Source organism: Neovison vison, chromosome 4 (genome assembly GCF_020171115.1).
Source record: "Neovison vison isolate M4711 chromosome 4, ASM_NN_V1, whole genome shotgun sequence".
NCBI classification, from domain to species: domain Eukaryota; kingdom Metazoa; phylum Chordata; class Mammalia; order Carnivora; family Mustelidae; genus Neogale; species Neogale vison.
Genome location: NC_058094.1, coordinates 80780200 through 80790972, shown reverse-complemented (window position 1 = coordinate 80790972; position 10773 = coordinate 80780200). Strand labels below are relative to the sequence as shown.

General features: G+C 41.7%; 1 pseudogene; it reads left to right on the top strand.

Annotated features, from left to right (window-relative positions):
- Positions 1–1871: 1871 nt before the first annotated feature.
- LOC122905353 lies at positions 1872–2542 on the top strand (annotated as a pseudogene).
- Positions 2543–10773: the final 8231 nt, after the last annotated feature.

Below are 10773 nucleotides of genomic sequence, written 5' to 3'. Positions count from 1 at the left end.
AGATTTTCTATCTCTCCATGTAACAGAGAGAGAGATCACAAGTAGGCAGAGAGGCAGGCAGAAAGAGAGGGCGAAGCAGACTCCCTGCTGTGCCCCTGTGGGGCTCAATCCCAGGACCCTGAGATCATGACCTGAGCCGAAGGCAGAGCATTAACCCACTGAGCCACCCGGACGCTCCCTGTTTTCCTTACCTTGTAGTTTTGTTTTTTTTTTTTTCCCCTGTGAGCTTAATGTTAAGAAGTTGCTTCTTCTGTGCTTTCAGATTCACTGTTATTTTTTTTTTTCTTCTGTGGTGTTGATCTCTTATCCAGTATTTTATTTCATATATTTGTCATTTCTAGAAGTTTCATTTCCACACACACACACATAGATATGTCCTTACTATGTTAGTGTTTTAGTATAAATCCTTCAGCACATTTATAAGACGTATAATTGCTGTTTTGAAGTTCTTGCCGGATTCCACCATTTCTATCATTTCCGACTCATTTTCCTACTGCTTATGGGTCATAAGTTGCTAATTCTTTGCATGTCTAGTATGTTTTAATTAGATGCCAGACATTGCATATGTTACATTGCTGAGTGTTTACATTTTGTTATTTTACTTTAAAAATGTTAGATTTTGGGGGGGCAGCAATTAAGTTTTCCCTGGATTATGTTGATATTTGGGGGGGTTGTTTTAGAACTTTGTTAGGGCAGTCCTAGACTATCTTTATCTCAATTTAGCCCTTCTAAAATTTTACTGATTTCTTCAAGTTTCGAGTAAGTTCTTTGTACTCTGTCTGGACACAATTCAAATAACAGTGTGAACTGTAGGAATTGTTCACCTCATATCTCCCAGCGGTTTTCTTTGCATGGACTTGTAGAGTTTCATCTTTCACATTCATAGATTAATACTCCACCAAAGATTCATGGGGACAACTTTGCAAATTTCTGGACCAATTTTTCTGTGTGGTTCCCTCTTGTCTGGTGATTTGCCTTCACTATTTCAGGCACATCCACCTCTCTGAACTCCCATCTGTCTCTTCAAATCAGCAAGATGGCCATGCTCCACTGAAGAGTCCCCTCCTTGCTCTGTGGTCAGGGCATATGTCTCCAGGCAGAAGTCACTGCAGGTGTAGGCTCACCTCATTTGTTTCTCTCCTTTCAGGGATCACAGCCCTGTTCCACCTGGTTTCAGGTATTTTGGAAACAATCATTTTACATAATTTGACCATTTTTCTAGTTATTTGTAGGAGGAGATAAATCTGGTCCCAGTCACTCAAGCAGAAGTAGAAATTGAAGTTCAAGAATATTTGAAAGTTCAGGAATATTTTAAATATTTGAAAGAATCATCAGTATTTCCCAATGTATCAGATGTAGTATGTGAAAGAAAAAGATGCCAAGTGTCTCCTGCATTTTTAGGCTGAGAAATGAGAAGGATGGAGATACCCTAAAATGAGATGGGACTCTGTGGGAGAAGTTGTTGGAGGAAATCTCATTGTGAATTTGTTAATTCTGAGATATTCACTAAGTGGGCAGATGGAGATGTTGAGTAAGCAGTTAACTGTGTATTCTCTGGCTTTTAGGAGAGGTGTGTGGCTAAGGATATCACCGAAGATTATCAGTGTATATGATATTAATGCACTCTGTGGTACTTGGTGTGATTACTAGCAGAACCACAATAGATAGAAAAGGAAGAAAGTCCAAGGACCAAACCCAGGACAATTCATCAGGAAAAAGGAGCGTGGTCCTGGAAAACCGCAGGCAGGAGGAGCAACCAGGTGGAAAGAAAGCAAGCAGCTTTCAGTGGGTGAGGGTCCAGGCTGTGCCTGCAGCTCCAGTGACAAGGCTACCATGTCCTTCATGAGGGACTCTTGCCTCTCTTCTGTGTAGTTGATAGCGTGGGTGATGAAGAGATGAAGAGATGGCTGATAGCATCAAAACTTTTCTCCAGGACCTTGTCAAGGGGATCAAAGTCTCTGTCTGGGATATTTGTGCCATCTCAAAGCTAGATGCTCAATTTCAAAAAAAAAGAGAGGAATATATTGGAGAAAGGCAAGTAATGTTTCCAAACAGTGGAGAGAGGAGGCATAGTGCAGAAGCAGGAGAGTGAGCCATGCATTATTACTGGAATTTTCCAGTGCTGTGCTTGGAATGGTGGAGTATTCTGGTATGTTCTCCACTTGTTTCATCAAGCATTTATTCCTGAGCTTCAGTCATAAATAGCACAAGCTATGGGTAATCCATGGCTACTTGGAGATGTTTGGTTTTGGCTGAAATTCTTTCTTATAGCAATTTCCAGTGTTTCTTGGGTACTCCCCACTACCTGTGCTTAGCAAAGTTGTCAATGCCATTTGGTTTCAGGATGTAGTGGATCTGGCATTCGAAGTATCAGGGAAGAGCCTCCCCCATTCCCTAGTATTAACAAAACAACTGCTCATATGCTTTTCAACAATTTGCTGCTGACTCTCTTCTTCATCCAGGGAATGTTGTGAGTCTCTTTCGCACCTATCTTGTTGCTCAGCTGGTTAGTCTTCTGCATATGCCCCTGTCTACTGACTAAACTGCTTTGAAATCCCTAGTTCAATAAAGGAATCAATGCACCCACCACTATCAGTCAGAAAGTAACTGGCCTTACTAGCTTCAATGTGATTTGCCTTGGTTCTCCTCACAGGAATGCAGTCCTCATCCAGTATCAGTGACTCCTATTCTCTATCCTCCTTTATTTATTCATATTAACTCAATGCATGGCAATGAGCCCATGCACCTTTTCTTAGTGGCCTTCTTAAACAAAGACTCTTCCATAAGACTGCCTACCTGCAGTCTGCCCTGAGCATTAATTCTCCTCAAAGCAGTTCTCTTCACCTCATTGGTCTCCAGTTAACTGTAGGCTGCTGCCCACTTGTACCCTTACCACCTGCTGCCTGTGTCCAGAGGGGCCAGGGGGAAGGGGTGAGATTAGAAGGACCCTTGGGGAAGCTCTTCTCTCAGTTCTCCTCACCAGACTCCACCTGGGGCCCTCTGCATATTCCCTTCTCCCTGAGGATTGGGATTTTGTCTCTGGGGAGCACAAGGCACAATCTTCCTGACACCCATATGTGCATTCTTAACAATGCCCCCTAACATGAAAGGGCCCCAAGATTCCCCCAGCCCTATTTTAACATTTGCCAGCTTTGTGCGGTGACTGATTTGGCACCTTCGTTTTCTCCCCCTGCCATTTATGCTTTCACCTCCCCTTCCTACCTCCCACCACCATTGGATGAATGAATTTTGTCTGTCTGTTACATTTTATACATTTGTTATTTTTGTTTTTGTTTTTGTTTTCTGTTGTAAGGGCCAAGGGCAGGTGGCCCCAAAATGGCCCACTTTGGCATGAAGATTATTTGGAGTTAAAAAAACAATCAAAACCCAGCAGACTCATAAAAACCTGTTATTTCCCGCTCAACTGCCTAAAAATTTAGACAGAGGGCTTGCTCAAGGAAGAGAGCTATTGATGAGGGATAGAAGCAGAAAAATACTCACCTTTAGCCCAGAAGGCTGACCATAGCCTGCATTGCTTCAATAAAACTCAAATACGGGCTGGTTGCTACATTTTTTTTTTAAGATTTTATTTATTTATATGAGGCAGAGAGGGAAGGAGAGAAAGCTTGGGAGGGGAGAAGGTCAGAAGAAGAAACAGACTCCCCATGGAGCTGGGAGCCTGATGCAGGACTCAGTCCTGAGACTCCGGGATCATGACCTGAGCTGAAGGCAGTCTCTTTACCAGCTGTGCCACCGAGGCACCCTGGTTTCTCCATTCTTAAAGGGTCTCATGACTGCCTGCACATCTCACTGGTAGTTAATATTGAACTGAATGATAAGCCCCAGAGAAATCTTATGACAGTAGTTTTATGAGTAGAAATTTGAAGAAGACATTTATGATCTAACAGTCCCGGCACATCCCCACCCCCTTGAGCATTAAGCATATAACCACCATCTTCATATAGCAAAAAGTCTGCTCTTTCTGCCCATAGGTCCCACCCCCATACTACTCAAATAAACTTACTGATAGGGAAAAACTGTGCTCTAAGATGGCTGACCAAACCAGCAAGGGAATTCCAGTCCCTGTCTCAAAGCCCTTCCAGGTTCTTCTTTCCTACCCCTTTTCCCCCGCGTGCCAAAAGTATCAAGTATGCAGAAGTAGAGGGTATATATCCCCCTCCCTGCTTGTGCTCAGGGCTCAGAACTTTGGAGAACAATCTCCTCTGGGCCCACTGGTGTTAAATAAACCTCCGATCCTCCAAAGTCTCCGAGTGCTGCTTAGTTCTTCCATCAGGATCCAGTCCAGGTTCTGTAACATTACTAACTTGAACAGTAAAACATCTCAAGAATTCTTTCCGGGCCATTGTGCTCCATGATCCCACAACACTACCACCATAGGTAACTACATGCAGGCACAGGAGGAACCCAACAAGGCCTATTTGATCAAAGTCCTCTCTGTCCCCTTGTTGCAGCCCAGGAAACATTTTTTTTTATCCTTTTTATTACATTACATTTATTCTTTCATCTTCCTATGAATTGCATTCCTTTCCTTTGAAGTCCCAGACCCCTATCCCCTTCTCTTTAGTTGAGAGTCATGTACAGACCTTATTTTGCCCATCTTTGGAATTTCTTGTCTGTATGGATTCCTCTTATACATGAAATGAAATTTGATTTTCTCCCATTAATCTGTCTCATGTCAATTTGATTCTTAGTCCAGCTCAAAAAACCTTAAGGGGCAGAGGAAATTCTTCCTTCCCTACCCTGTGAAGCACCTACATTGGATGTGGGGAATGAAGGAATATCTCAGTTGTTGCTGAACACTCAGTTGTTAATCAGGTTAACTTTTGGTCTCTCTTGCTCCCCTGGGGCAGGGGTTGGGGGTGGGGAGCAGCCTGAGGAGATGGAGCAGGAGGATAGAGAGATCTGTTAGATTTTGAGAATTTTTTTATTTCTTTCCTTTTATTTATTGTTTTATTGGTTCATGTACGTACATTGCAATCATTAAAATACTCACTTTAAAGAAAAAAGATTTATTTATTTATTTATTTATTTGACAGAGATTGTGCTTGGGCACACAAGCAGAGGGAACTGCAGGCAGAGGCAAGGAGAGAAGCAGGCTCCTGGCTGAGCAGGGAGCCCCATGTGGGACTCAATCCCAGGACCCTGAGATCATGATCTGAGCCAAAGGCAGAGGTTCAACCCACTGAGCCACCCAGGCATCCTGGAATGGTTTTCTTTCTTCTCAAAGAAGAGAAAGGTTTTTTTCACTTGTGTGTTATACATTCCCCAAAATGGGGAAATACTAATTCTGTACCAGTGTCACTGCAAACAGGATACTCAGAAAACCTGAACTTTTCCAACACCAGAGATTAGAAATTAACTGCTGGCCACAGCCAGATCTGTCTAGTAATTCAAAGGAATAATGGGTGCTATAAATAGTAATTGAAGGATAAATTTATTAAATCCCAAACCTCTGATTATTTGGTGGTTTTTTAGTTTCTGGTCTTGTTGTTGTTATTTTAAGAAACCATAGAGGGTTTCTTATGCAGTGGGCAGATGTCCAAACAAGTATATAATTTGAAAATGTCACAGTTAAACCTGAGCTAGTCTCCCCTCCACCAAACCTCCCATAAACCAAGTCTGCCACTAGATAGCAATGTAAACTTCGGTAACTCATTTAGAGTGTCTGTTGCTTTCTGTATAAAATGAACCAAGTGAACTGATAGAACCCAAGATCTCTTTCATCTTTGAAATTCTCATCTACCTTTTCCACCTGTAGAGGCTGTTCCAGACAGAAAACTTAAATGTTAAGAAGTTCTAAGGTCTTCTGATAATGTTTAACAAAGGTAATTTAAATAAATTAAAATATTGTGAAAGCAAAACAAATCAATGGCTCTGAGATTTCAAGATCCGGTTCACTACTTACTGGAAGAAAATTATACCAAAAAATAAAGAAGCAAGGACTATTCATAAAAATAGAAAAAAAGGTAGGTGGCAGAATATATAATTGTATAGAAGTCTGAGGAATATGCAGGCTGGCAAATGAGTTTAATATTAAAATGTCAAAGAAAGAGTCTGAAAGGGATAATTGAAGGTCAAGAGTAAGCCAGAGAACCGCTTACTGAAGAACCCATAAATATACAGAACAGGAAGAAATACAGGAAATGTAAATCTATTTAAAATGTTTATTTAAACAAATGAAGGCTATAAAACTTGAGATGACTGAAATAAGGAGGAAGGAAAGTAATTAGCATTTACTGACTACCTATTATGTGTCGGGCATTGGGCCAGGTGGTTTACATAGCCTATGCAATTTACGACTCCACTGAAGACTTAAGAAAGGAAACTAGGACCGTCATGAATAATTATTGTTCATTATGCACAAGTCTTGAGTAGTCAAAGAAGTCTTGGTTGCCAGTCCTGAATTTCAGCAGGACCTCAGCACAGGCTTGTCATCTGCAGTTTGAATGTTTCTCAGATGATTGTGACTCACAGCCAAGCTTGAAAATCACAGGTCTAAAGCACACCCTTAAACTTGGTGTGTTCACATTCAACTGGTGAAGACAATGCATTGCTGTAATTGCGCAGGAGAGAGCGGGAGCCTGCGGAGATGTGCAGAGACCCCCAGGAGAGCTGGAAAATGGAATGGAGAAGGGAAACCAAAGCGGTCCCTGTGGCTGGATCAGGCATGGACTACTGAGGAAGTCCCACTTAGATCATGTGGATTCCAACTAGGATAAGACTAGAGAGAAAGATAATGTCATAATTGACTAATCTTTACTACTGGTCGGGGTAATATCAGAATTGGTAAAGCAGAGCTGGAAAGTGACAGGGTCCTGAGGATAGTCACTGTCAAGTACCAGTTGTGTTATACCACAAACTCCATCTAGGTTTGGATCCAAGACGCTGTGAGGTATGCTAGCAGGCTTCCCTGCTAGGGAATAGGCTTTCTTGATAGGTAACAGCGTTGAGGTCCCACGGAAGCTGGGGCAGTAATAAGGACAATGATTAAATGTGTTGTGGGTAGGGAGGATGGAAGTAATAAGAAATAGGCAGCTCAGTAGGGTCCCAGACAATGGGGTGGGTTTCAGAACTCAGTGGCTCTCATAGTTACCCGGAACTAGAGTAAACACAAGATGTCAAGTCACGGGCCCTCTCCTACTAAATGGAAATGTACAGTGACATGAGGGGAATCAGAGTCTTGCAGGTCCACACCTATGAGTCTACACCAGGACCCCAGATTCCAGGCCACTTTTGTGTGGAACACAGGCCCATGTGCCTTTACAGGAAGGTGACCCATTCTGAATTCCCATTCTGAACTTGGCCAAGTTACTTAACCTCTATGAACCTTAATTTTCTTCCTGTAAATTGAGTATCCGAATAAGAGTTCTACCTCATAGTGTTTTTGTTAGGATTAACTGAAGTAAGGTATGTATATTCCACAATAAAGAACCACTCAAAAGAGTTAGAAAATGTTCACAAGGGCTAGCTGTTGCTGTTACCATGAGCTGATGAAGAAGATGAGCCAGACAATGGCTGTGGAATTGAGGGGTGGCGGGAGAGAATGGGTGGTGGGGGAGGGGAGCAAGAGGGACCTAAAGTGAGCAGACAGACAGGAAATGAGAATTTGAACTACAGGAGGGCTGAAAAAAAGAGAGAATTGAAGCTATAGAGTGAAGGACAATTTAAGCGACTTGGTGATTTGGCTGTAAAGAAGCAAAGGCCCTGTCTACGCGGCCAGAGATTTGAAGCCTTAGTGACGAGAGCGATAGGGTAACTGGGACAGAAATAGGAAGTGTGCCAGGGAGAAAGCGTTTGGGAAGAAGAGGAGAGTGAGTCAGAGATATTGGGATTTTAAACTACTATGTAGAGATGAGTCAAGCCCCAAGGTGGAGTTTGAGGGATCCATCTGTCAGAGCTGAGAGAGACGCTCAGGTAGATGGTAATGGGCTGGGTGTTGGGGACAGAGACACCGAGAACCAGCCTCAAGAGGAAGGCCCATAGAGAGGCAGAGAACACAGCAAGGATGAGCAGAATCAGGACTCGAGAGGTGGCAGCTCACGGTTCAAAAGGCAGAAGAAATAAGGAAGGAAGAAAAAAGCAGAGGTATCAAGCACCCAAGTTGACATAGAGCCCAGATGCAGCATGAGGACGTCATGCACTGATCACCCACATCCGCCATGGGTGATGAGGAAAACAAAGATAAGAGAAATGTAGCTTAAATTAAATCTCCTTACAGCTTGCTGCCCACTGATAGACACCTGAAACAAGCAGAGTGTGACCTTCTTCAAGGAATTCATACTGCCTTAGTATTTATGTTTTGTTAAAGACTGATAGTAACCTTTTCTTTTTTTTTTTTAAAGATTTTATTTATTTATTTGTCAGAGACAGAGCGAGCACAGGCAGACAGAGTGGCAGGTAGAGGCAGAGGGAGAAGCAGGCTCCCCACCGAGCAAGGAGCCCGATGTGGGAATCGATCCCAGGACGCTGAGATCATGAACTGAGCCGAAGGCAGCTGCTTAACCAACTGAGCCACCCAGGCGTCCCTAGTAACCTTATCTTAATAGCAGCTGGCCCCTCGAGGTCCTATAAGCCTTGCTTCCATATTCCTTAGAGACTTAAGCTATCCCTTACACCCGCAAATTAAAAAGTATATAATCAGTCACCGCTCACCATCACAGGGCAGCTCTTTCTGCCCACAGGTCCTGTCCTCATCCTATAATAAAATCATCATTTTGTACCAAAAACATCTCAACAATTCTTTCTTGGCCCTTCACTCTTTTTTTTTTTTTTTAAGACTTAAGCATTTATTCACACTTTATAGTAATTGAGCCAAACATTATTTTATTCTTCTTTTTTTTTTAAATTTTCAGCATAACAGTATCATTATTTTTGCACCAAACCCAGTGCTCCATGCAAGCCGTGCCCTCTATAATACCCACCACCTGGTACCCCAACCTCCCCCCCCCGCCACTTCAAACCCCTCAGATTGTTTTTCAGAGTCCATAGTCTCTCATGGTTCACCTCCCCTTCCAATTTCCTCCAACTCCCTTCACTCTTGAACCCAAATTTCACGTCACATCAGCCAGTGAGAGAAACAGCCTCACTTGGGCATTAACTTTCTTCCTTAGTGAAAAGGGAGTTTAACACCTGATCTCTGAGGGTGAAATGCTGTTTGGAGCCAGAGCGGTGGGGCAGAAACCAAGCTGTGTGCAATAATAGACAGAGCTCTTTAAACAGAAGGCAGTGAGGGAACACTGAATTTTTCAGAATTTTTACAGTGAAAGGAACTTGTGTAATAGCTTTAAAGATCAGCAAGGTCAAAGGAAGGCAGTCCAGTGACCACAGGTGCAGAGTACTGACCTGGGTTCTAGTGGGAAAATAGAGCAGGCTCTGATAGTGGGCATAACAGAGTAAAATCAACAGAAGAATCCTATGGGGGGTTCCTATGTCTCAGATATTCTCTGTGAAACATTCTGGTTCTTCTGGTTCTTACAAACTAAATTGAACCCACCAAAGTCTAAAAAGGTAGGAGAGCAGTCCATAACTGAGACTATAAATATGCATTTAAATATCTTAGGGTTTTGGTTAACTGCTTGTGATATCCTGTGGACTAGCACAAAACTACCTTTTCAAGTCCATATGTTAGAGGAACCTTCTACTTTACATAACATTAAGTTTGTAGGTCACCACTAAGGAAGTCAGTAGGCAACAGTCTCAATACATAAAGTGTGTGTGAGATTTCATATTCATGGACCTTAAGATGAAATAAAGTTTAATTGAACAATAAAAGCCTAGAATTTCTATGGTGTGTAGGCAGTGACAAAGCTAAGAGTTTCTTTATTATCGTGTTCTATCTTACTATAAAATTGTCTTGGCAAAACTAACCCAAGTCTAAGGGTCCTACAGTACATGAAAGCACATTTAGAGGAAAACAGTTTAGAAAAATCTCTCAGCAGATAATCATTCAGATCATTTAGTGGGCTTGGGCCTTTAACAATGAACAAAAGATTTCTCCAAAGAAAGATTTTCTCAGAAAAATATGATTGCCTTTTCAGGATGATGATGTTATTAAGAAAATTTGTGTTCAAGAGTGGAAACCTTGGACTTAACAAAAACCTTTTGAATTTCAGCCCAGAAAAATCTGTCTGGATTTTGATTTAACATTTACCAAGTATATCTGGCATACAGATCTAGACAGACATTGCCAGACAGAGCTCAATGCTGTGAGATTAGAGTTTCTGAATTTACTTCTTCCCTTAGGTCACACAGACTCTAGTTTAAGCACAGTTTCCTTCCAAAAGCCAATAATTTCCCCTGTTGCTATAAAACAAAGATAATAGGAAGTCTTAATTTTGGTCCTCAGGAAAGTTCCTTGGTTGCTAACCCATGCATAGTTAGTAGCAATTGTTTTTGGTATAGTTTGATGGTTTATAATTCATCTCAATATAAATCATTGCATCATCTCTTGATAATCATCTTGAGATGTACATACCATCCTCATTTTTCAGGTGAGAAAAACATAACTAAATTAAGGTTTTTCAGTGAAAACATGATTCAGAATGTAGGTCTGCTACTACCATAGCAACATTCACATTCTACTCCATGTAATCCACGCACATGTTCATTTATTTATTCAAAAACATTTGCTGAATAAAAGAAAGGGAATACAAAAAGCATGTCTTGGGCACAACCTAATGAGCTCCTATACAAATAGCTTGAATTTTGTTAGTCATAATCCTCTGAAAATGACCCCTAATCTTTCTATCAAAC